The sequence below is a fragment of the Saccopteryx bilineata genome, chromosome 1, assembly GCF_036850765.1.
Source record: "Saccopteryx bilineata isolate mSacBil1 chromosome 1, mSacBil1_pri_phased_curated, whole genome shotgun sequence".
Taxonomy (NCBI): Eukaryota; Metazoa; Chordata; class Mammalia; order Chiroptera; family Emballonuridae; genus Saccopteryx; species Saccopteryx bilineata.
Genome location: NC_089490.1, coordinates 364,186,953 through 364,210,551, shown reverse-complemented (window position 1 = coordinate 364,210,551; position 23,599 = coordinate 364,186,953). Strand labels below are relative to the sequence as shown.

Sequence of the window (23,599 nt, the reverse complement as noted above, 5' to 3'; positions counted from 1 at the left end):
GACCTCAGCGTACCAAGTCGACGTTTTATCCACTGAGCCACCACAAGTCAGGTAAGGATTTGTCTTTTCTGTAAAGACACTTCTCAAATTTAGTTCTCAAACCTGGAAAATCAAATCACCTGACAGTCCAAAATGCAAATTCTTAGGCTGCACCCAAGACCTCCTGAATCAGAATCTCTGGGGTGAGGCCCAAGAATGTTTTAATAAACTTGTCAGGTAAGTCCTATCTATGTATGTTCTAGCCCATGAGTCACTCTTCTCTAGGTCACTGGTTCCTCCACATGATTGTTGTTGAGTAAATGTTCTTCATCAGGAAATACGTGGATGGAAGATATTGGTTTGATGAAGCTAAATAGGTTCTCATTGTTTTAAGACTTGCAGAGCTTGTAGTGGGCTGCTATGCACTACAGATCTCTAAAGCATGGTTGTTTCTGCACAGAATATCTTCCCACCACAAATTACTTCCTCCTCTTTTGTAATTATTTTCAAAGGCATTTTTTAATTTATTTATTCATTTTAGAGAAGAGAGAGAGAGAGAGAGAGAGAGAGAGAGAAGGGGGGGAGGAGCATGAAGCATCAACTCCCATATGTGCCTTGACCAGGTAAACCCAGGGATCTGAACTGGCAACCTCAGTGTTCCAGGTCGACGTTTTATCCACTGTACCACCACAGGCCAGGCTGTAATTATTTTTTGACAACTAAAGTTTATTGTTCATTCATGCTTCATGTCCACTGAAGGGGTATGTTCTGTTTTTCTGAGATATAATTCACATGCCATAAAGTACAATTCAGTGACTTAGTATATTCATAAGGTTGTGTAATTATAACCACTATCTAATATTAGAATATTTTCATCACTCCAGAAAGTAGCCCTATATCCATTAGCAGTCACTCCCCACGCCCCCATTCTCCTAGCCCCTGGCAACCATTAACCTACTCTCAATCTGTATAGATTTGCCTATTCTGGATATTCATATAAATGGAATCATACAATATGTGGCCTTTTGTATCTGACTTTTTTACTTAGCATTATATTTTCAAGGTTTGACCAATGATGCAACATGAATGACTGCTCATTCTTTCTTACAGCCAAATAGATGTTCCATTGTATGGATAGTCACCCTTTTGTTTACCAGTTCATCAATCAATGGGCATTTGGGTTGTTTCTACTTTTGTGGCTAGTATGAATAATGCTGCTATGAACATTTGGGTTCAAATTATTGTATTAGCATGTTTTCAATTCTTGTACTTACTTACCTAGGAGCAGAATTGCTGGGTCAATTAGGTAATTCCATGTTTAACTTTTTGAGGAACTGGCAAACTCTTTTTTCATAACTGCTGCACCATTTTATATTGCCACCAGCAATAAAAGAAGGCTCCAATTTCTCCATATCCTCACCCTGTACACATATCACTGTCTATCTTTTTTATGATAGCCAACCTACTGGATATAAAATAGTTTATCATTTTGATTTTGATTTGCATTTCATTGGCTAATAATGTTGAGCCTCTTTTCACATATTTTTTAGCTATAACGTTTATCTTTTTTTAAAAATTAATTTAAAAATAACACTGAATTTGGTTTTTTTAACCCTGAATTGAAACTTTTGTAAGTTCCATGAGTCACTGCAAATAGATTGGCCAAATGACCATTAAAAAGATAATAGTTTTAAGCATAGTCACGGCTGAAAAGCCCAAGTTATGACTTAACCAATCAAATCACTTCTGGAAATTAAGTATGTTTCCATGGCTCCTATCATGGAACACATATAGTTAACAAATGAATAAGTGTTCAAATGATTTGAATAGTCTTTCTATGATGGGCACAAAATATTCAGCTCAGTGATGTACCTCTGTAATTTCATTGCAGACTTCATCAGGAACTGTAATTATCCCTTGATATGAACCACTCAGAGCTTAAAGAATCTTTCACATAGACTCCTCCCTCCACCCAGCATTATTTCCAATATCCCTTAGGCTCTCCTCCCACCATACAACACTCATACCTAGGACAATTAATAAGCAGTTCTGACTCAGAAATTGGCAACTCTGTCACATATTTTAAAATACATTTTTTTAATTGGGTCGTTTACTTCAATACACAATAGGAGACTGAGATTAATAAAAGTAAACTATAGTTAAATCTAATCTTGGAAGTGGAATTGCTTTACTAATTTTTCACTTCACTCTCTCTTCTGACTCATCTGCCATAAATAAGGCAAGTCAAGACAGGAATCTATTGCCTGACCAGGCGGTGGCGCAGTGGGTAAAGCGTCAGACTGGGATGCGGAAGACCCAGGTTCGAGACCCCAAGGTCGCCAGGTTGAGTGTGGGCTCATCTGGTTTGAGCAAAAAGCTCACCAGCTTGAGCCCAAGGTCACTGGCTCAAGCAAGGGGTTACTCGGTCTGCTGAAGGCCCGCAGTCAAGGCACAATGAGAAAACAATCGATGAACAACTAAGGTGTTGCAACGTGCAATGAAAAACTAATGATTGATGCTTCTCATCTCTCCGTTCCTGTCTGTCTGTCCCTGTCTATCCCTCTCTCTGACTCTCTCTCTCTGTAAAAGAAAAAAAAAAAAGACAGGAATCTATTGGTACATATGAGAGAGAGTGTGTGTGTGTGTGTGTGTGTGTGTGTGTGAGAGAGAGAGAGAGAGAGAGAGACATGACAACATCTCAAAGTGATAAAGTTACAAAGTCTCTGGACATCTACTCTAAAACACTGACTAAATTTATGGTTCATAAACTTGGGCCCTAGGCTTATTATAAATAACAATATAAATCTGTTGAGTGTTTACTATGAACCAAGCATCATGCTAAATCTTTTTTTATATTAACTAATTTAATTTTTAATTATGTGAAATATATATTATTATCCCCAATTTAAAGTAATAAAAAGTACAGTAAATGGAGACATATCAGTTAAAGAACTTGATCTGGGTAATAAAGCCAGAGTTTGGCCCTGGGAGTGACTGACTCCAAAGCCTGTGTCTGCTTCTAAGCAGGGCTTCTCCAAGTGTGGGTCCCTGGACCAGCTGCCTCAGCATCACCTGCAAATTTGCTAGAAATGGAAATTCTCAAAGCTTACTCCAACCTTCTAAATCAGAGCATCTTTGGCGGGGCCGCTGTGAGGCACACTCTGTATTAACAAGCGCTATAGGTGATTCTGATGCATGCTAACTAACATTTGAAAACATACTGCCTCCCTTTACTCTGTTACTCATGAACCTCTTCTACACAATGACGAGAATGCTTATCTGAAAAGAAAATAGAAATCCTCAAGGAAAAGAGAACCAGGTGTTATACCTAAGAATAGTAAGGCAAAATTCAATTTAAGTCTATATTCTAACTCCCAGCCTTAGCACTCACTTGCTATGTGACCACAGGTCAGTCAATTAACTTTTCCCACTAGTTTTCTCCTTTTTAAAAATAATGGATTCTCTTTAAAAAGGAAATTTAACTAGACCTCAGTATTCTCCAAGCTCTTAAATTCTATTACCAGTTTATTCTTCAAAGTATAGCCCTTTCCTTTTACATTATCAGAAATACTAATAAAACTGACTGTACTGACACCAATTGTATGAAATGATTGTTAAGATTTATAAATGACTTGAAAATAAATATTGCTTATTCAGCCAGCTGAAAATCACACTAACAGAGCAAATAGAAGATCTGGGTGCTGAGATACAAAGAATACAAAACTATCAACCTCCAAAGATAGTGCCTATCTAGATACAATAAAAATGAAGTAAAGCCAGGAACATTTCACACCAGATACAGGGTAAGGCACTGTGTGCTCTGATCAAACTTACAGCTTGCTTCTACCAGAAAGTTCCTCTTTCATTTTGATTTTAGAGGTTTAGAGATGGTCAGATTTGCATTTCCTTTAAGCTGGATTTTGTCTTTAACTTCAGCAGGAAGGAGACAATAAACTGAGGCTGCCATTCCAAAACCGAAACTAGCTTCACTTTTTGATAATTTTAAAGGACAAAAGACTGAGAATTCAAGAAGACAACTGCTTGTTTTAAAATCAAGTACAACAGAACTGATTAATAATAAATAAAACCAGATATAAAAAGGATATATATAATTCTATTTATATCAAATGTCCAGAATAAGCAAATCCATAAAGAAAGTGGATTAATTGATTAGGACTGCTGGTGAGGCAAGAGGGGAATGAGAAGTAACTTCTAATGGGCATGGGGTTCCTTTTTCAGGTAATAAAAATGTTCTAATGGAGTCCCAGGTTCGATTCCCGGCAGGGCACACAGGAGAAGCACCCATCTGCTTCTCCACCCCTCCCCTTCTCCTTCCTCTCTGTCTCTCTCTTCCCCTCCCACAGCCAAGGCTCCACTGGAGCAAAGTTGACCCAGTCACTGAGGATGGCTCTGTGGCCTCTGCCTCAGGCGCTAGAATGGCTCTGGTTGCAACAGAGCAACACCCCAGATGGGCAGAGCATCGCCCCCTGGTGGGCATGCCGGGTGGATCCCGGTCGGGCGCATGCGGGAGTCTGTCTGACTGCCTCCCTGTTTCCAACTTCAGAAAAATACAAAAAAAATACCGAAAAAAAAAGTTCTAATATTAGTGGTAATAGGTACATAACCTTGTGGATATATTAGAAACCTCTGAATTGTACGTTTCATTTACAAGGTTAAATTTTATGATATGTGAATATTTCAGTTTTTTTAAAAGTAAGGAAAAAGTGGAGACTGGGCTATGGAGCAGCGAAAGTGTAAGCAGGGAGATCAGTTAGGAGATCTTGGCCATCACTCAGGTGAGATGATGGCGATTTGGACTGAGGTGGTAGTGTAGGAGGTGCTGTCAAGTATACATATTCGGGATATGTTTTGAAACTACCTCTAGTAAGACTTCTGAAGGATTGATTGCATGTAAAGGGATTTTAAAGAAAGGGAGAGGATTCCTAGACATCTGGCCTGGGCTGCTGGGTGAATGGTGGTACATGCTGTTTACAAGGGAGATGATGGGACAGTTGCTGGAAGGGGCAGGGACCATGCATAGGTCTGACATGTTAAGTTTGAAATGCCTATTACATTTGCAGTGGAGATATGGAACAAGAAGTTGGACTTTGAGTCTGGAGGTCAGTTGAGGCCAGGGCTAGGTATGTAAACATGGGAGGATACATGAGATCAAGTATAATAGTACATTCAAATCTTCAACTTTTAAATTAACTCTCAACATGATCTCATTTTCTCTGTCGGGCTGGGGAGAATTAGAAAGGGACTCTACTCATTCTGTTGTGAAAGTGGAGGTGCGTGATGAAAGCCAATTCCTTGAGGTAGCTCTTTTCTAAGCATGCTTATTTAAGGATGGAAAATTCATTACTGCAACTTGATGTGCTTAGATCTTCTCATTCTCTTAGAGTCTGACTTAAGAATTCTGTAGGAGCCTGACCAGGCAGTGGCGCAGTGGATAGAGCATCAGACTGGGACACGTAGGACCCAGGTTTGAAACCCCGAGGTCGCCAGCTTGAGCACGGGCTCATCTGGTGTGAGCAAGGCCCACCAGCTTGAGCCCAAGGTCACTGGCTTGAGCAAGGGGTCACTCAGTCTCCTGTAGCCCCCCCCCAGGTCAAGGCACATATGAGAAAGGAATCTATGAACAACTAAGGTGCTGCAACGAAGAACAGGTGCTTCTCATCTCTCTCCCTTCCTGTCTGTCTGTTCCTATCTGTCCCTCCCTCTGACTCTGTTTCTGTCACACACACACACACACACACACACAAAAAGAATTCTATAGGAAAAGTTGTTCATACCATAGCTGCATTTTTTTTAATTTTTTTCTATTTTGAGAGAAACATGGAGAGAGAGAGATAGGAACTTTGAGCTGCTCTTGTCTGTGCCCTGATCAGGAAATAGAACTCGTAACTTCTGCGCTCCAGGATGCCACTCCAACCAAATGGACTTAATTTTTTTTTTTCTTTTAAAGACAGAGAGAAGAAGGGAGAGAAAGGGGAGACGGAAGGGGGAAGGGAAGCATTCATTTGTTGTCCCACTCTGTTTTGCACTCATTGGTTGCTTTCGTGTGTGCCCAGTCCAAAGATCTAACCCCCAACCTTGTCATTTCAGGACTGAGCTATGCTGCCAGGTTGCAAGTATGGATAAAACAGTAGTATATCATCTAAGAACAAGGGTCAGAAATTCAACAAGCAAACTTCTAAGATTTCCTGGCAGATATTACTGATATTAAAATTCACTCAGAATTCAAATAAGCAGATATATTTTCACATAGTCTTCTCCATAAAAAAGAACTGTTTTTCATCTTTAAAACTACCTCTTTGCGGCCCTGGCCGGTTGGCTCAGTGGTAGACCGTCGGCCTGGCGTGCAGGAGTCCCGGGTTCGATTCCCGGCCAGGGCACACAGGAGAAGCGCCCATCTGCTTCTCCACCCCTCCCCCTCTCCTTCCTCTCTGTCTCTCTCTTCCCCTCCTGCAGCCAAGGCTCCACTGGAGCAAAGATAGCCCGGGCGCTGGGGATGGCTCCATGGCCTCTGCCTCAGGCGCTAGAGTGGCTCTGGTCTCAAAAGAGCGACGCCCCAGATGGGCAGAGCATCGCCCCCTGGTGGGCGTGCCGGGTGGATCCCGGTCGGGCACATGCGGGAGTCTGTCTGACTGCCTCCCCCTTTCTAGCTTCAGAAAAATACAAAAAAAAAAACCAAAAAACTACCTCTTTGCTTATTATCACTAGAGGACTGATATCAGGGTCTGGAATCCAATAAATGTATGACCACATAATAAATAAATGAATAACCACTGTTATTCCTTGACACTTTGTAGTAAAATCTCTTTTCAGTGCTGTAAAGATATATAACTTGGTGGTCCTACATACTCATGTTAAAACCATCATTTCATATATTAAAACCCCATAAGAATTTCTGATTGCATATTATCCAAATTTTGTTTTTTAATGTTAACCAAGTACATCTTGCCATATTAAAGGTTTTTAGAATGTGTAAATGAGGTTTCATACATCCATGTCGATGCTGTGATTTGCTAATTATGATTAGAGCTGAATCACTTTGAAAGTTCTCATTGCCCTTTTCATTTTAACTGAATATAGAGTTGGACAATAAATGTCCATTCAATGAATTTATCAAATAGTGTATATGCATGTTGTTCTTCGTTGAATTATGCTTTGTTTTAGCACAGTAACAGGTCCTTTCTGCAGGGAAGGACATGTGATCCCCAAGGAGGTACGAAACTATAAAAAGTGTAACTACTGCAACCAAAGAAAACTGTCCATATTCTCTTCCTCAGCCATATGCATCCCAATCACTCATGTAAAATGTCAAGTAACAAGCTTTGAAGTTATGGGGTCTTCTGTTAGTAGAACTAATTCTACCAACTCATGGTTCTTTCTTTCTTTCTTTCTTTCATTTTGTTTTTTATATTTTTCTGAAGTGAGAAGCAGGGAAGCAGAAACAGACTCCTGCATGAGCCCCACCAGAATCCACCTGGCATGCCCACTAGGGGGCATTGCTCCATTGCAATGGGAGCCGTTCTAGTGCCTGAGATGGAGGCCATGGAGCCATCCTCAGCACCCAGAGCCAACTTTGCTCCCATGGAGCCTTGGCTGTGGGAGGGGAAGAGGGAGCTAAAAGGAGAGGGGGAGGGGTGGAGAAGCAGATGGGAGCTTCTCCTGTGTGCCCTGGCTGGGAATCAAACCTGGGACTTCCACACACCGAGCCGATGCTCTACCGCTGAGCCAACCAGCCAGGCCGCTTCTTTCTTTTAATGAATATAACTATTAATCTGCAAGTTGAAATCTTACACTACAATTTTTTTATGTTTTTCCTTCAAATTCTGTCTTTTTATTTAAATATTTTGAGGCCATGTTATTAAATGTACACAAATTTAAGATTTTCTAACTTTCTGATGGATTTAATCTTTTATCACATTTCAGTGACCTTTAGCCTGACCAGGCAGTGGCGCAGTGAATAGAGCATCGGACTGGGATGCAGAGGATCCAGGTTCGAGACTCTGAGGTCGCTAGCTTGAGCGCAGGCTCATCTGGCTTGAGCAAAAAGCTCACCAGCTTGGACCCAAGGTCGCTGGCTCAAGCAAGGGGTTACTCGTCTGCTAAAGGCCTGCAGTCAAGGCACATATGAGAAAGCAATCAATGAACTAAGGAGTCGCAACGAAAAACTGATGATTGATGCTTCTCATCTCTCTCTCTCTCTGTTCCTGTCTGTCTGTCCCTAGCTATCCCTCTCTCTGTCTGTCCCTGTAAAAAAAACAACAAACAAACAAAAAAAAACCCCATACACTTCACTGACCTTTATGCCCCAATTTGTGTTAAGATCTATTTTATTTGATACTAATATAGCTAAACCAGTTTCTTTTGATTAGGGTATAGATATAAACACACATACCACACTTCCTTTTTATTCAACCTAACAATCTCTGTCTTCTAATGGAGATTAAAAGTATGTTCTGTTTATATTTAATCAAACTACCAATAATGGCCCTGGCTGGATAGCTTGGTTGGTTAGAGCACTGTCCCAAGCACAGAGGTTACCAGTTCAATACCCAGTCAGGGCACATACAGGAACAGATTGATGTTCCTGTGTGTGTGTCTCTCTCTCTCTTGCTCTCTCTCTCTTGTTCTCTCCCTTCCTCTCTCTAAAATCAATAAAAAAATAAAAATATTTTTTTTAATTTTAATTACCAATAAGGTACTTAATCAATTCTAAGATGTACACCTCCCCAGTTTAACATCTCAGAAATCAGAGTGTTTTTCAGTTAACAGACTATTAAAATTGAGGTTGCCAATCGCTGCTCTGCCTTTTGGCTAAGATCAAGTGTAAAATTGTGGTTGAAGAAGTGGCAATAACAAAATAATATTTACTGCCTACAGATGTACAAACTTTATCATAGCTATTCTTACTCCAGTAACTTCAAATTGAGTTTTTGCTTGTTGGTACTTCACAAATTGAGTTTAATTACCATTTTAAATGTCTTCAAAAGATTATATTATGGTTTGGCATTGAAATGCAAAGTTATTTTGTAAACATAGAAATATAGTAGCTGATATTCATAAAGCAGAAGTATTTGATATTAAAGGAATAACAAGAATTTTACATTTTCTTGTAAAGAAACAATAAGTGCTTTTAGACAGGAAGGTACCCACCCACATGAGCAGCCAAACACTGCAAATTAAAGTAGTAGAAATTTACAATGCCTGCAATTAATAAAATATCTTATATGGAACATGAAACTAATTTGATGAATTCATGCATCTTTAAGGAAAATGTCAATTTGTAAGAAACTTCCTACTAACACTAGACAGAAGCTGCATAACTTCCATGTCACCTGAGGGAAAAACAAAGCTGAATTTAGTCAATAGGAAAATGCTGACAAAATCCTGATGTCCTTTTTATATGCTTCAAAATGATACACTAATGATAAAGGTGCTAGTCATTGAGATCCTGAGAATGGGTCAGAAATAAGCATATTACGGCCCTGGCCGGTTGGCTCAGTGGTAGAGCGTCGGCCTGGCGTGCAGAAGTCCCGGGTTCGATTCCTGGCCAGGGCACACAGGAGAAGCGCCCATCTGCTTCTCCACCCCTCCCCCTCTCCTTCCTCTCTGTCTCTCTCTTCCCCTCCTGCAGCCAAGGCTCCACTGGAGCAAGGATGGCCCGGGCGCTGGGGAGGGCTTCTTGGCCTCTGCCCCAGGCGCTAGAGTGGCTCTGGTCGTGATGAGCGACGCCCCGGAGGGGCAGAGCATTGCCCCCTGGTGGGCAGAGCGTCGCCCCTGGTGGGCGTGCTGGGTGGATCCCAGTCAGGCGCATGTGGGAGTCTGTCTGACTGTCTCTCCCTGTTTCCAGCTTCAGAAAAATACAAAAAAAAAAAAAAAAAGAAAGAAAGAAATAAGCATATTACTATAACACTATCATAAATGCCTATGGCCAAAAGTTGCTACCAAATTAAATTTTAAACTACAAAATAATTTCCCAAAAATGTTCTTGTATGCATAAGAAGGGGAAAGGGTGACAAGATGGATGATGGTTGACTAAATCTGGTTTGAACGTCCAAGAGCCCTTCCTAACCTACCAAGTGTAGTTTAGTTCTAGATGCATTCTGAGGCTGTGTATCTGAAAATTTAAATAGGTTGCCTGAAAAGTAATACAACTTGATGTTATTCTTCCAGACAACTGCAACCCCTCAGCGTTTCAGCCAACACAGCATTGAAGGAGAAGTTAAAGAAAGAAGATGAGCCCTGGCTGGTTGGCTCAGTGGTAGAGCATCAGCCTGGCGTGTGGGGGACCCGGGTTCGATTCCCGGCCAGGGCACATAGGAGAAGCGCCCATTTGCTTCTCCACCCCCCGCCCCCCTCCTTCCTCTCTGTCTCTCTCTTCCCCTCCCGCAACCAAGGCTCCATTGGAGCAAAGATGGCCCAGGCGCTGGGGATGGCTCCTTGGCCTCTGCCCCAGGCGCTAGAGTGGCTATGGTTGCGGCAGAGCAACCCCCCGGAGGGGCAGAGCATCGCCCCCTGGTGGGCAGAGCATCGCCCCTGGTGGGTGTGCCGGGTGGATCCAGGTCGGGCGCATGCGGGAGTCTGTCTGACTGTCTCTCCCCGTTTCCAGCTTCAGAAAAATACAAAAAACAAAAAACAAAAAAAAAAAGAAAGAAGATGAATCAGAAAACTGGTGCTATCTTGGGAAAAGCACTAGCATCAGCGCTTACAAAATGAGTATCATCTTCAAGAAAGTACTGGCATCAGAGCTTGCAAAATGAGTGTCAGAGGCTTGAAAGAAAATTCCAGGCAAAGGGGCTTGAAGAAATTTCTAAAAGAAAATCATTGTAACTCTCCATAGTAGAAAGAACAATTCTGTGCAGAAAACACAGATATTGACAAGTTTGAATCAAGAAAGTGTTTCAGCCTGACCAGGCGTTGGCGCAGTGGATAGAGCGTAGGACTAGGACGCGGAGGACCCAGGTTCAAGACCCCGAGGTCACCAGCTTGAGCAAAGCTCATCAGCTTGGACCTAAGGTCACTGGCTCGAGCAAGGGGTTACTCGGTCTACTGAAGGCCCACAGTCAAAGCACATATGAGCAAGGAATCAATGAACAGCTAAGGTGTTGCAACGAAAAACTGATGATTGATGCTTCTCATCACTCTCTGTTCCTGACTGTCTGTCCCTATCTATCCCTCTCTCTGACTCTCTGTCTCTGTAAAAAAAAAAAAAAAAAAAAAGAGTGTTTCAAAAGAATGAGACTGCCTGATCAGGTGGTGGCGCAGTGGATAGAGCATCGGACTGGGATGCGGAAGGACCCAGGTTCAAGACCCCGAGGTCGCCAGCTTGAGCGCAGGCTCATCTGGCTTGAGCAAAAAGCTCACCAGCTTGGACCCAAGGTCGCTGGCTCCAGCAAGGGGGGTTACTCGGTCTGCTGAAGGCCCGCGGTCAAGGCACGTATGAGAAAGCAATCAATGAACAACTAAGTCACAACGAAAAACTAATGATTGATGCTTATCATCTCTCTCCGTTCCTGTCTTTCTGTCCCTGTCAATCTCTGCCTTTGTAAAAAAAAAAAGAGAATGAGACTATGCCTGACCTGCCTGACCTGTGGTATGCAGTGGATAAAGCGTCGACCTGGAACACTGAGGTCGCCAGTTAGAAACCCTGGGCTTGCCTGGTCAAGACACATACAGGAAGCAACTACTAGGAGTTGATGCTTCCCACTTCTCCGCTCCCCTCCCCCATCTGTCTAAAAATCAATAAATCAAATTTAAAAAAAAGAAAAATAATAAGACTATGAATATATTTAACTTTACATATTCACTAAAGTGATGAGAGAAAAAACTGTGTTGCCTGACCAGACAGTGGTACAGTGGATAGAGCATCGGACTGGGACATGGAGGACCCAGGTTCGAAACCCAGAGATCACCAGCTTGAGCGCGGGCTCATCCAGCTTAAGTGTAGGGTTGCTGGCTTGAGCGTGGGATCACAGACATGACCCCATGGTCACTGGCTTGAACCCAAAGGTCGCTGGTTTGAGCCCAAGGTCACTGGCTTGAGCAAGAGGTCACTGACTAGGCTAGAGCCCCCTGGGCAAGGCACATATGATAAAGTAATTAATGAACAACTAAAGTGCCACAAGTATAAATTGCTGCTTCTCATCTCTCACCCTTCCTGTCTATCCTACCCCTCAAAAAAAGTATATTTTCTTTAATCTGTTATGTGTATTTATTAATTTAATAAATATTTATTACGTACTCACTATGTATCAGACATTATGCCAGATATAAAGTTAAGTGAGATAGACATAATCCCTACTCTCATAGGACTTTCAATGTAGTGTGAAAGGCAGTCTATGAAATAAACAATTGCAACTTGAAAAAATAGTTTATAAAACAATGCATAGCATGATCCTTTTTTCATTAATTAGAAAATCTTTAGCCCTGGCCAGACAGCTCGGTTGGTTAGAGTGTCATCCCAATACAAAAAGGTTGCAGGTTCAATTCCTGGTCAGGGCACATACAGGAACCAATCAATGTTTCAATGTTTTTGTCTCTATCTCTCTGTTCCTCTCTCTAAAATCAATACTTTTTTTTAAATAAAAATATCTTTAAAGGCATTCAAATGGTATTCAGAAAATAGACACTTTTAGTCAGGTGACTTACAATGTTAAATGTCTCTTAAAAATTCATTAAGGCTCCTCCTGACCTGTGGTGCACAATGGATAAAGCATCAACCTCGAATGCTGAGGTCACTGGTTTGAAACCCAGGTTTTGCCTTGTCATGGCACATACAAGAAGCCACTACGAGTTGACACTTCCTATTCCCATTCCCCCACCTTTCGCTCTCTCTCCTCTCTCTAAAATTCAATAAATAAAATCTTTTTTAAAAAAATCAATAAAGCGGGCCTGGCCTGTTGGCTCAGTGGTAGAGCATTGGCCCTGTGCATGGATGTCCCAAGTTCAATTCCCAGTCAGGGCACACAGGAGAAGCAACCATCTGCTTCTCCACCCCTTTTCCTCCTCTTTCTTTCCCCCTTCTCTTCCCCTTCTATGGCTCAATTGGTTCACCACCATTCGCCTGGGCGCTGAAGATGGCTCCAGTGAAGCCTCTACCTATAGCACTAAAAATAGCTGGGTTACAAGCATGGTCCCAGATGGGCAGAGCATCAGCCCCAAATGGGGGATGCTGGGTAGATCCAGGTCCAGGTGCATGTTAGAGTCTGTCTCTCTATCTCTCCTCCTCTAACTTGGAAAAGAAGAAAAAATATCAATAAATAAAAATCTTATTTTTTTAAAAAAGGACCTGGCTGGCTGGCTCAGCAGATAAGAGTGCCAGCCCTATGTGTGAATGTCTGGGTTTGATTCTCAGTCAGGGCACACATGAGAAGCAACCATCTACTTCTTTTCCCTTCCCTTTCCCCCATTCTCTTTCTCTTCCCCTCCCGCAGTGAGAGGCTCAATAGGTTCGAGCACATGGCCCAGGTGCTGAGGATTACTCTGTAGAGCCTCCATCTCAGGAGCTAAAAATAGCTCAGTTGTGAGCATGGCCCCAAATGGGCAGAGCATTGGCCTCAGACAGGGGTTGCCAGGTGGATTCTGGTCAGGGCATATGCAGGAGTCTGTCTCTCTGTCTCCCCCACTCTCACTTTAAAAACAGAACAAAGGAACTCATATGGCTCCTGATTATTTTATTTAGTGAGGTCAGTGGTTCTAGATTGGAACAAAAGGAAATCAAAGCACTAGTGGCAAAAGAATTACTTACTTTTTCCTTAAGTGATAGAAGGAAAAATTCAAAACCTTCAAAAACACATATATACTTCGTAATAAAATTTTCATTTGCTTCTTATCTTCCATCTAATACACCTAAAAGATTGACTGAATCTTTAGATTTTTCCCTGCTTCAACTTACACTCCCTATCAGTTTCCTTTTCTAGAAACTTTATTTCAAGTTACTTTCTTTACAGATATAATGGCAACTAAACCATTTCACAAGACAAGTATAGGGTATATTCATATAATACAAATAACGGCCTGGAATGAAATAAAATACTATACCTAAGTAAGTTAAACAAGAACTAGTAGTTAAGTAAGAAGAAATTTTTCAAGACAGGTAATAGTTAAAGTGGTTAAAACAAAACACCCACAACTTCTAACTAACAAGGAAGGCAAAAGTGTACCTCATTTGATCACCCTGACTTTAACTGTATCTTGAGATGAATTATATTTTTCATCAAAAATTTACTTTCTGATGATTTATTATGGGATACCTTAAAATAACTATCTCTGTCTCTTTAGTGCCTTGCATAAAGCAAGTGTTTCAAAAAAAAGTTAGCTTTTTAATACATCCATAAATTGCACAACAAACATCTAATAGCATTTTATGGGTAATTTTAAAAAGTAACCAGAATAAATACCCAATCAAGCCAGAAAGGCTTTCATAATAAATCATGAGATAAAAGTGAAAAAACAACAACAATTTATTAGATGAAAGTTATTTTTTTCTATTGTCATGGTCAGTCTTAAAGCTCTGCCATGGCAAAGTACCGAAGCTTCTATTACTGGTTTTCATGGCTTACAATCCTCAGAGATGAAAGAGAAAAAATCCATACTGTGGCAGAGAATTCGATTTACCTGCCAATATCCAAATCTTCCCTTCCTCCTCAATAACAAAAGCCCAGTTCTATTCAGGGCAGCCATGCATCCAGCTACATTTCCCTGCTTCCCTAGAATTCTGAGCTTTGGTTCAGGACACCTCCCCAAAGGAAGAGCATACATCGTTGTCAGTCTTTGCCTTGCTACCTTGAATTTGGCTGTGATGGTTAGAGCTCTGGCAGCTATCTTGGACTACAAGGACCACACCACACCTTCAGGATAGCAGAGCAAAGAACTGGAAACCACTTAGGTCCTTGATGACTTTATGAAGCTATTATACCTAACCTAGAATGCCAACTTCAAGAATTATTTCACATAAGAAAATAAACATTGTGTGTTTAAGGCATCATTGAGTCTGTTTTTATTTATTTCTTTATTTGCTTTCTTAACTAATCACTTACCTTCTTATAGGTTATAAATTATTATCTCCTTTTTACAGATGAGGCAACTGAGTTCCAGAGATGTAAGATGATTTGCACAATATCAAATTAATAAGGAGGTGGGTCTTGGCTCCAAGCTCAATGCTTTTTCACTAAAAACGAACTCTTAATAGGTCCTAAATTTTTTAAAAAAGTAATAAAAAGAACATTAAATGTAAACATAAATGTAGGTTATAAATAATGGTACATGACAGTGTATAAATTTGTCACACCTTGTGAAAAAAGTACCAAGATTTTATAATGTGGAAGAAGACTAAATTATATCATATTCCAACAGTGAGGAGAGAGAGATATAATAAATAAACAGAATCAAAAACCAGAATAGACAAAAGATATTGATTGTTTTGCCCAGATTTTACCATATTGCTCTCCTTTTAAATAAGAAAGAATAATCCCAACTAAAAGTTTATTTTGCTCAGCAATAACACTTCAAGATATAAGGTAAGTTTTCCCATTAAATCTTTGAAGTTAATTGATTTGCCAAGATCATTTGGTAAAGCCAGGATTGAAATCTGAGCATCGAATTCTAATTAAATACATATACTCTGCACCATACTGTAGTGGGTTTTTTAAATTTTAGATCGAAAATCATTAACGTGATTGAGGTTTTTCCTTTTCCTAATAAAAGTTATTTGAAATTCTTAGCAGCCTGTTTTTTAAAGTCTATAAACTAATTGCATTTATCAAACATAAAAATAACATATTTCCCCTTTCTAGAACATCAATTATTTAGAAAAAATCATTTATCATGCCAAATATAGTCAACTCAATTACTCACAATACTTAAAATATTATCTACTTTAAGGATTATTTTAAATACATCTGAAAATCCACTTGCCTGAGCTGTGGTGGCACAGTGGATAAAGCGTCAACCTGGAATGCTGAGGTCACCAAATGGAAACCCTAGGCTTGCCTAGTCAAGGCACATATGGAAAGCAACTACCATGAGTTGATGCTTCCTGCTTCTCCCCCTTTTTTTCTCTCTCTCTCTCCTCTCTCTAAAAATCAATAAATAAATTTTTTTAAAAAGAAAAAAAACCCTACATTTGATTCCGCCAGCTATCCGATACTTGCAAAAGTATTTTGTACACCTGCGTCATCCAAAGGGTCATTTAAAGTAGAAAGCAATTTAAATATTATTCTAAATAACACAAAATTAATTTAGTATAGAGATATACATAACAAGTCCCAAACAAAAAGGCACTGGTGTTCATCATGTTCCTGATACACTATATATTAATGCCTATAACCGATAACTAGTGATTTGAAAGGTACCCTCATTGCCTTAATTGTGCATTGCATTTTAACTGGTCTTTACAGACCACCAACCAAGTTTGCAAAAACCATGCTGAATGGGAAAATACAAAATGTGTGATGTAAATAATAACTATCTCGCCTGACCAGGTGGTGGTGCAGTGGATAGAACGTCGGACTGGGATGTGGAGAATCCAGGTTCGAGACTCTGAGGTCGCTGGCTTGAGCGCAGGCTCATCTGGTTTGAGCAAGGCTTACCAGCTTGAGCCCAAGGTAGCTGGCTTGGGCAAGGGGTCACTCAGTTTGCTGTAGCCCCCCCGGGGTCAAGGCGCATAGAGAAAGCAATCAATGAACAACTAAGGAGCCACAGTGAAGAATTGATGCTTCTCATCTCTCTCCCTTCCTATCTGTCTGACCCTATCTGTCCCTCTCTCTGTCTCTGTCACACACACAAAAAAAAATTTTTTTAATAATAATAATAACTATCTCAGGAGATCAGAGAAAGGTAAACACAACATGGACTTGACCCTTGCAAGATGGGTAAAGTTAAGATAGATGCTGAAGAACAGCATGAGTAACCGCTAGGAGACAGAAATAAATTTTTTGCTCATACTACAAAGTTGAACAAGATCATGGAGAGGTTATTTTTTTTGGGGGGGACCAGCTTTCTAGGGGACATCTCTTTTTTTTTTTTTTTTTTTTTTTTTTTTTTTACAGGGACAGAGCAAGAGTCAGAGAGAGGGATAGATAGGGACATACAGGAACGAAGAGAGATGAGAAGCATCAATCATCAGTTTTTCGTTGCCTTTGCGACACCTTGGTAGTTGTTCATTGATTGCTCTCTCATATGTGCCTTGACCGCGGGACTTCAGCAGACCGAGTAACCCCTTGCTCGAGCCAGCAACCTTGGGTCCAAGCTGGTGAGCTTTTTGCTCAAGCCAGATGAGCCTATGCTCAAGCTGGCAAGCTTGGGGTCTCAAACCTGGGTCCTCTGCATCCCAGTCCAACGCTCTATCCACTGTTCCACGGCCTGGTCAGGCGATCATGGAGAGTTTAAAGACCAAAATGAGAGATAAGGTTTCATGTTTATCCTAGTAAAAAGAGTGATATTATTTGAAATTTCATTTCTAATTCTAAATGTTCATGTTTGTTCAAATCATCAACCCTATTAACTGAGGAATGTTTGTTGAAACATTTGTTCAACAATAGTTGAATTTGTTTAAGTTTTCTAAAACAAGAACTCAGACTCAGCTTAAATCACTATGAATTCTGAGGCACTTTCTATGAGGGGCAAGATGCTAGAATCTGGATACTGCATGACCCTATTATTCAACAGAATTCCCCAGGAATGCCTTAGGAAACAAATAACTTATATAGGCTGTAAAAGAAGCTATGGATATTCTGATCTAAACCTACAATACCATTAGTTATATTACTTTAAGAATTCCTTAAAGCAACTGTCTCATCAATTCTAAATACACAATCTCCTTCAAATAAAAGTATCAGAAATATTTGCATTTACCCTCAGTCTCATTTACTTTTTTTTAAACAAGGTAATACATCATTTGATGTTCATACTCATCCACAGGTTTATAATAGCCTAAGTAAAAGGCACAGATGGCAGGCAGCACTTACTTATTCAATTGTGTAAAATGTACATTATCCAATTTAGGAGTTTAGTAGGCAGCAGCAGCCACAATAACCACATCTCACTGAGTTATCACTTAGCAGGTGCAAAAAGGAAGTATCATCTTTCTCATACTCTGAAACCGAAAGACCACACCTCACACCCAACGATCTGTCATTTAAGGGAAAACAATGCACAACTGACAAGAACTTTCTCCTCTTCTAAGTGTCAGGGGTTACCGGCTTAAAAGAACGGGCAGAAGAACAAGATTCACCGGCCTAGCTTTGCTCGGCGGCGGGGGGGTTGGTGAGCATCAGCCAGGAATCGGTGGGTACTCAACAGTTGGCACCTCCATCGCCCATCGACCTGCCAAGGCCAGGCTGGAACCCCACCCGGGGCTCGGTCCTGCACTCACCCCCGCCATTCCTCGCCAAGACCTGACGCCCTCATCGACCCCAAAGAAAGCCTGCAGCGAGTAGAGCGGAGGAAAGGACCCTGCACCTCAAGCTCGAGCTGGAAGCCCCCTCCCACCCATGCCCTCTCACAGTGCGGCCCCAGCAATCCTCAGTGCCCGGGCAGCGCTGGCAAAGACCTAAGTCTTATCTCAGGACCCGCCCCAGCCTTCCGCAACATTGATCACCCACCTCGAAGTCACGGGCCTCACCAAGCCCCAGCCTCCACGCGCGAGGCTCAGCCGGCAGCACACAAACCTGTCTCGCTAGCTCCCAGTTTGCAGCTTAGCCCTGTACCTCTCCCTACCTCGCGCTCCCGCCCCCTCGCTGCCATGGCAACAGCTCCCGCCCCCCAGCCAGCCGCTGACTGGTCCTACTGGGATCTCCGAATCGCTGATTGGTGAGGACAGAGACGAGACTGCGCGGGCGGGCCGGGAGGCGAACGGCGCGGAGCGCGCACGCGGAGGAGCTCGGGGGAGGTTGAGCCAAGAGGGACGTGGCGCTCTGCTACGCGGGCGGCGAAGCCGCGCCCCTTCCTTCCTTTGCTTTCATGGAGAAGCTTGTAGAACAGGATTTGGGCGGATAAGGTGCTTTCTCCGGAGCGGGCCCTCCCTTGGTTGCTAGCCCGCTCCGGCAGCGCCCAAACCGGTAAGAGACGGGCTGTCAGACCCAATTTCGCCCAAAGGCCTCGTTTGGTTCTACACACCCAAGCCCCCTCAGCACTCACCCCGTTATGCTGGGCCACTCTGGGTTAGACTGCTTTTCACTGCACCTTCTCTCACAGCTATGTGCGGATATCTCTTATCTCTACACTCTCCCCCCTCATGGAACTAAGACATCTCCACAACCCTCATTTTAAAGACTGGGAAACAGAGGCTCAAAGATATACGTGGCTCGAGGGTTAGAGAAGCTTTCGGAGCTCAGAGGCTGGTTTCAGAGCTTGAGTCTGCTAAATAATAGCACCTCTCTGAGCCTTAGTTTTCTCCGTTGTGAAAATCGCATTTCACAGTCGTTAGTGAAGATTACATGAGATAACATTCCAGAAAATCGTATTTCACAGTCGTTAGTGAAGATTACATGAGATAACATTCCAGAAAACCAATACAGAACCTGTTGCATATGTTAGTAATGGTAACTTTTTATCAGGAAGTAATAGATGGTAGTAGCTAAATGCACCAATTTGGAGCCAGACTACCTGTGTTGCAAAACCAGACTCATCGCAAACCAAGTCCGTGACCTGACAAGTTATCTCAGTTTTCTTGTCTCTATTATGGGGATTAAAATACCACCTCCCTGCCTGACCAGGTGGTGGCGCAGCGGATAGAACATCAACCTGGGGAACTGAGGACTCAGATTCAAAGGCCAGAGGTCACCTGGCTTGAGCACAGGCTTACCAGGTTGACCATGGGCAGCGAGCTTGAGCGTGGGATTATAGACATTATCCCAAGGTCGCTGACTTGGCTGGAGCCCCCTAGTCAAGGCAGTATGAGAAGCAATCAGTGAACAACTAAATTAACAGGACTACCAGTCTCTCACAAAAAAATAAAATAATAAAAATAAATATATACCACCCTCCTCCTTACAGCAAAACAAGTTAATACAAAAGTGACTGGAACATAGTAAATGCTCAGTAAATGTTAGCCATTTTCATGTTAGCAGCTAAGCTAGGACTCTGGATTCAGCTCTCTGGATTTCAATTAAGCAATCTTTACTCTTATATACTTCTCAGCTACATACTTAGAACAGTACCTGGAGGTTAAGTTCCTATTCAAGGTTCAGGAGGAAACACTTATCCATTTTCTTTAAATTAAAATCTCAAACTATCTCCCTCATTATAATGAATGCCCTAGAATGTTGTGACTCTGCCTCCCCTGAAGGTTTGATAGCAGAGGCAAATGTAAAGAAAAGAATCATCTTCAGTTCTCATGGATAGATCAAAGAGTAAAAGGACTAGAGAAAGAAGATATTCAAGAGGTAATGGTATAGGAGCACTAAATTTCAATTGGAAATCATGAGAAATATTTGAATCTTGGTTATGTATCATTAGTAACCAATGCTAGTGTAAAATCAGAAGGTAACACCGCATCCCAACACTGTGGAAAACACTAAATTGTGAATACATTAAAAGCAAGAAACATCTTCTACATTTTTAACACTTGTTATCTACCATATTGCCAAATATACATTGCCTGATCCAGGCACTAAAATTTGGGTTAGAACCTTTAATAGATTATTATCTGGTCATAACCTATCTAGATTATTTATAGTCATCCAGTGAAGATAAAGAATGGAAAATGAGAAGATTGGTTTAGTCCAACAATCCAATGAAAGAAAAAGGATAATGAACACTAGCTTGGTGGCTGAGATGCCAGCAAAATTCTGGGGTGAAAGAAAAAGAAAATAAGAAAGATGGTGCAATCAAATTAAATAGCAAGATGCAGGATTAGGAGAAATCACTGAGGAAAATATTTCAGAATGTCATGTGGACATAAAGCAGGCAATGGCTCTATAACAGTGAAACAACCCAATATTACATCTCTTTGTACTCCAATAAAAAAAATGTCAAGGAGATTCTGGCTATTTAATACTTTAATTATTCCCCTTGTCACTTCTATGATCCCACAGGACATCACTGTCCAAGTTTTTTTAGTTCATTTTTGTGTCTGGTGTAAGCTAGTGGTCCAGTTGTGTTTTTTTTTTTTGTTTTGTTTTGTTTTTGGAATGTACCTGTCCAGTTTTCTCAACACCATTTATTGAAGAGACTTTCCTATCCCCATTGTATACTCTTGGCTCCTTTGTCATAAATTAATTGACCATATATGTGTGGGGTTGTTTCTGGGCTCTCTATTCTGTTCCCTTGAGCTATTGTTTCTGTTTTTATACAGGTACCATACTTTTTTTGATTACTATAGCTTTGTAATATAATTTGAAATTAGGACATATGGTGCCTCCAGTTTTGTTCTTCTTCAAAGTTATTTTGGCTATTCATGGGTGTTAGTGATTGCATACAAATTTTAGGATTGTTCTAGTTCGATAGGATTGCTTTGAATCTGTAGATTGCTTTGGGTAGTGTGGACATTAATTTTTCCAATCCATGAATATGGACTATCTTTCCATTTATTTGTGTCCGTTTTAATTTCTTTTGTCAATGCCTTATAGTTTTCAGTGTACAGGTCTTTCACTCGATTAAATTTATTCCTAGGTGTTTTATTCTTTTTGATGTTTTTGTAAGTGGAATTGTTTCCTTAATTTTTATCTCTCATCAGTTTTTATTATCAATTTTTTTCTTATTTCTTCTCTCTGATTCATCAGTAAAATAAATTTCATACAAACATCAATTCTCTTGCCTTTCTTTTCCTCTCTTTCTCTCGCCTGACAAAATAAACCCAGCCCTGGATGAACCCACAGTATGCCTTATCTTTGTACCAATATAGCTCTGCAGAATAAATATAATTAGTCTCATGTTTCTAAATTCAAGGTCATCAACCTCAGGCAGAACCTAACCACTGCCTAATATTCCTCCAATGTTTCTTCAGCATACTTTCTTTTCCATACTATCAAAGGCCATTCCACATTTCTTGCTCCTTAGACCATCAATTTCTCCATCTCACTCATTGGCAGCTTTGTTGAGAACCTCCTTGCACAAGTTAAAGAACTCTTTTTAAAGCAGGGTTTCTCAACAGCAATACTATTGACACTTTGGGCCAAAGTTTTGTTGTGGGATTGTTTTGTGCACTGTAGAATACTAGCAGCATCCCTTTTATCTACATGCTAGATGCCAATAACAGCCCCTACCCCTACCCCTATTGTGTCAATCAAAAATATTACCAGATATCCACTGAAGAGTAAAATCTCCCCCAGTTGAGAACTGGATATTACCAGATATCCACTGAAGAGTAAAATCTCCCCTAGTTGAGAACCACTGATTTAAGACATTAAAAACCAATTCCAGCTAACTTAATGAAAAGGGAGATTTATTGTAAAGATAATGTGGTAATTCATACACAGACTGAGTGGGTAAAGAATCTCAGGGGTCTCCGTTCTAGAAGTGTCTTTGGGTATTCCTAATAAAGTTTAAATTTCTCAGTAGGAAAAAACTAAGTTCTATTTAGGTCAGGTATTCACTCCCGTGGCCTGGGGGACAGAGTCTGTAACTAAAATCATGTTGGAAAGAAGTTCTTAGCAGAAAAAAGAAGGATTAGCCACCATACTTTTGCCATATTCTCTATCTGTATTAGCTAAAGTGACATGAAACCCAACTACAGGGGCTTCAATGAATTGGAGTTTGTTTTTCTGTGATAAAAATAGATCTGGAGGTAAATAGTTGTTGGCATTGGTTCAGCTGCTAGGCAGTATCATGACAGCCTCTTTCCTTTCCTCAGCTCTGGCTTTCATCTTCAAGCTTATTGAAGGTTGAAAGATGGTTGTCATACTACCTGACATCTTGAATCATAACCACATTCAAAAGTAGAAAAAACACAGGTGTTGGGGGGGGAGACAAAAGGAACTTTTATGTGAGAAGTTCCTTCATCTTTTATCAGCAGAGGAACAGCTTTCACTCAAAAAACAACCTTTAAGTTCCATGGACCAGAAATAGGTTATATAGCCATTCTTTTAGCTCCAAGATGATGGAAAAGTTAGTATCTGGCAAAGGAGAATGCAATGGTCATGATTGCTTTAGACCAATCACTGATAATCCCTGAGTCTGGGCTCATTAATGCCAAATTTTGTGTTCTATTAGCAAGAGAAGAGGGTTTGAGCTGTTAATTAGACAATACTGTAATTTCTGCAACATTTTCCAAGTATCAAATTTATTCTGTAACCATTTCCTCTTTCTCCCCTCTGAAACAACAAACAGCAATCCCTTTACCTATGTACTCTGCATCCAGTTCCCCCACCCAGTTCTCAAGGACTTCATTTTTTCATTTAGCCATCCCTTTCCTTTTCTGTATCATTAACCTTTCCTAGCAGTAGAATCACACTCGAGGCATACAAACACACTTTAGGAATGTTTTCAATCTTCAAAGCTCACTTCCTATGGATAGACAAAAAGATGTCATAAAGTAAGTAGAATAAAATTATATTATAGAATATAGTGATTTACATTGCAAAATTCTTTCACCTCTTCAGTATACTTAAAACTGTTATAATAAAATATTTGAAATAAAATACTTTTCTTGACCACACATCACCCT

General features: G+C 40.8%; 1 protein-coding gene across 4 annotated transcripts in view; it reads right to left on the bottom strand.

The window, feature by feature from the left end:
* NUCB2 (nucleobindin 2) overlaps nt 1-18,733 on the bottom strand; it is a 55,081-nt gene extending 36,348 nt beyond the window's left edge. For 2 of the 4 annotated variants that reach the window (XM_066251049.1, XM_066251052.1), the window contains exons 1-2: nt 18,597-18,733; nt 15,033-15,187 (exon numbers count right to left, since the gene is read on the bottom strand). The gene's annotated coding sequence lies outside the window, so the exon portion shown is untranslated. Of the gene's footprint in view, nt 1-15,032; nt 15,188-17,960; nt 18,089-18,596 lie in introns of all 4 variants that reach the window. The other 2 variants (XM_066251050.1, XM_066251051.1) reach the window with 2 other exon arrangements.
* Between the last annotated feature and the right edge of the window lie 4,866 nt (nt 18,734-23,599).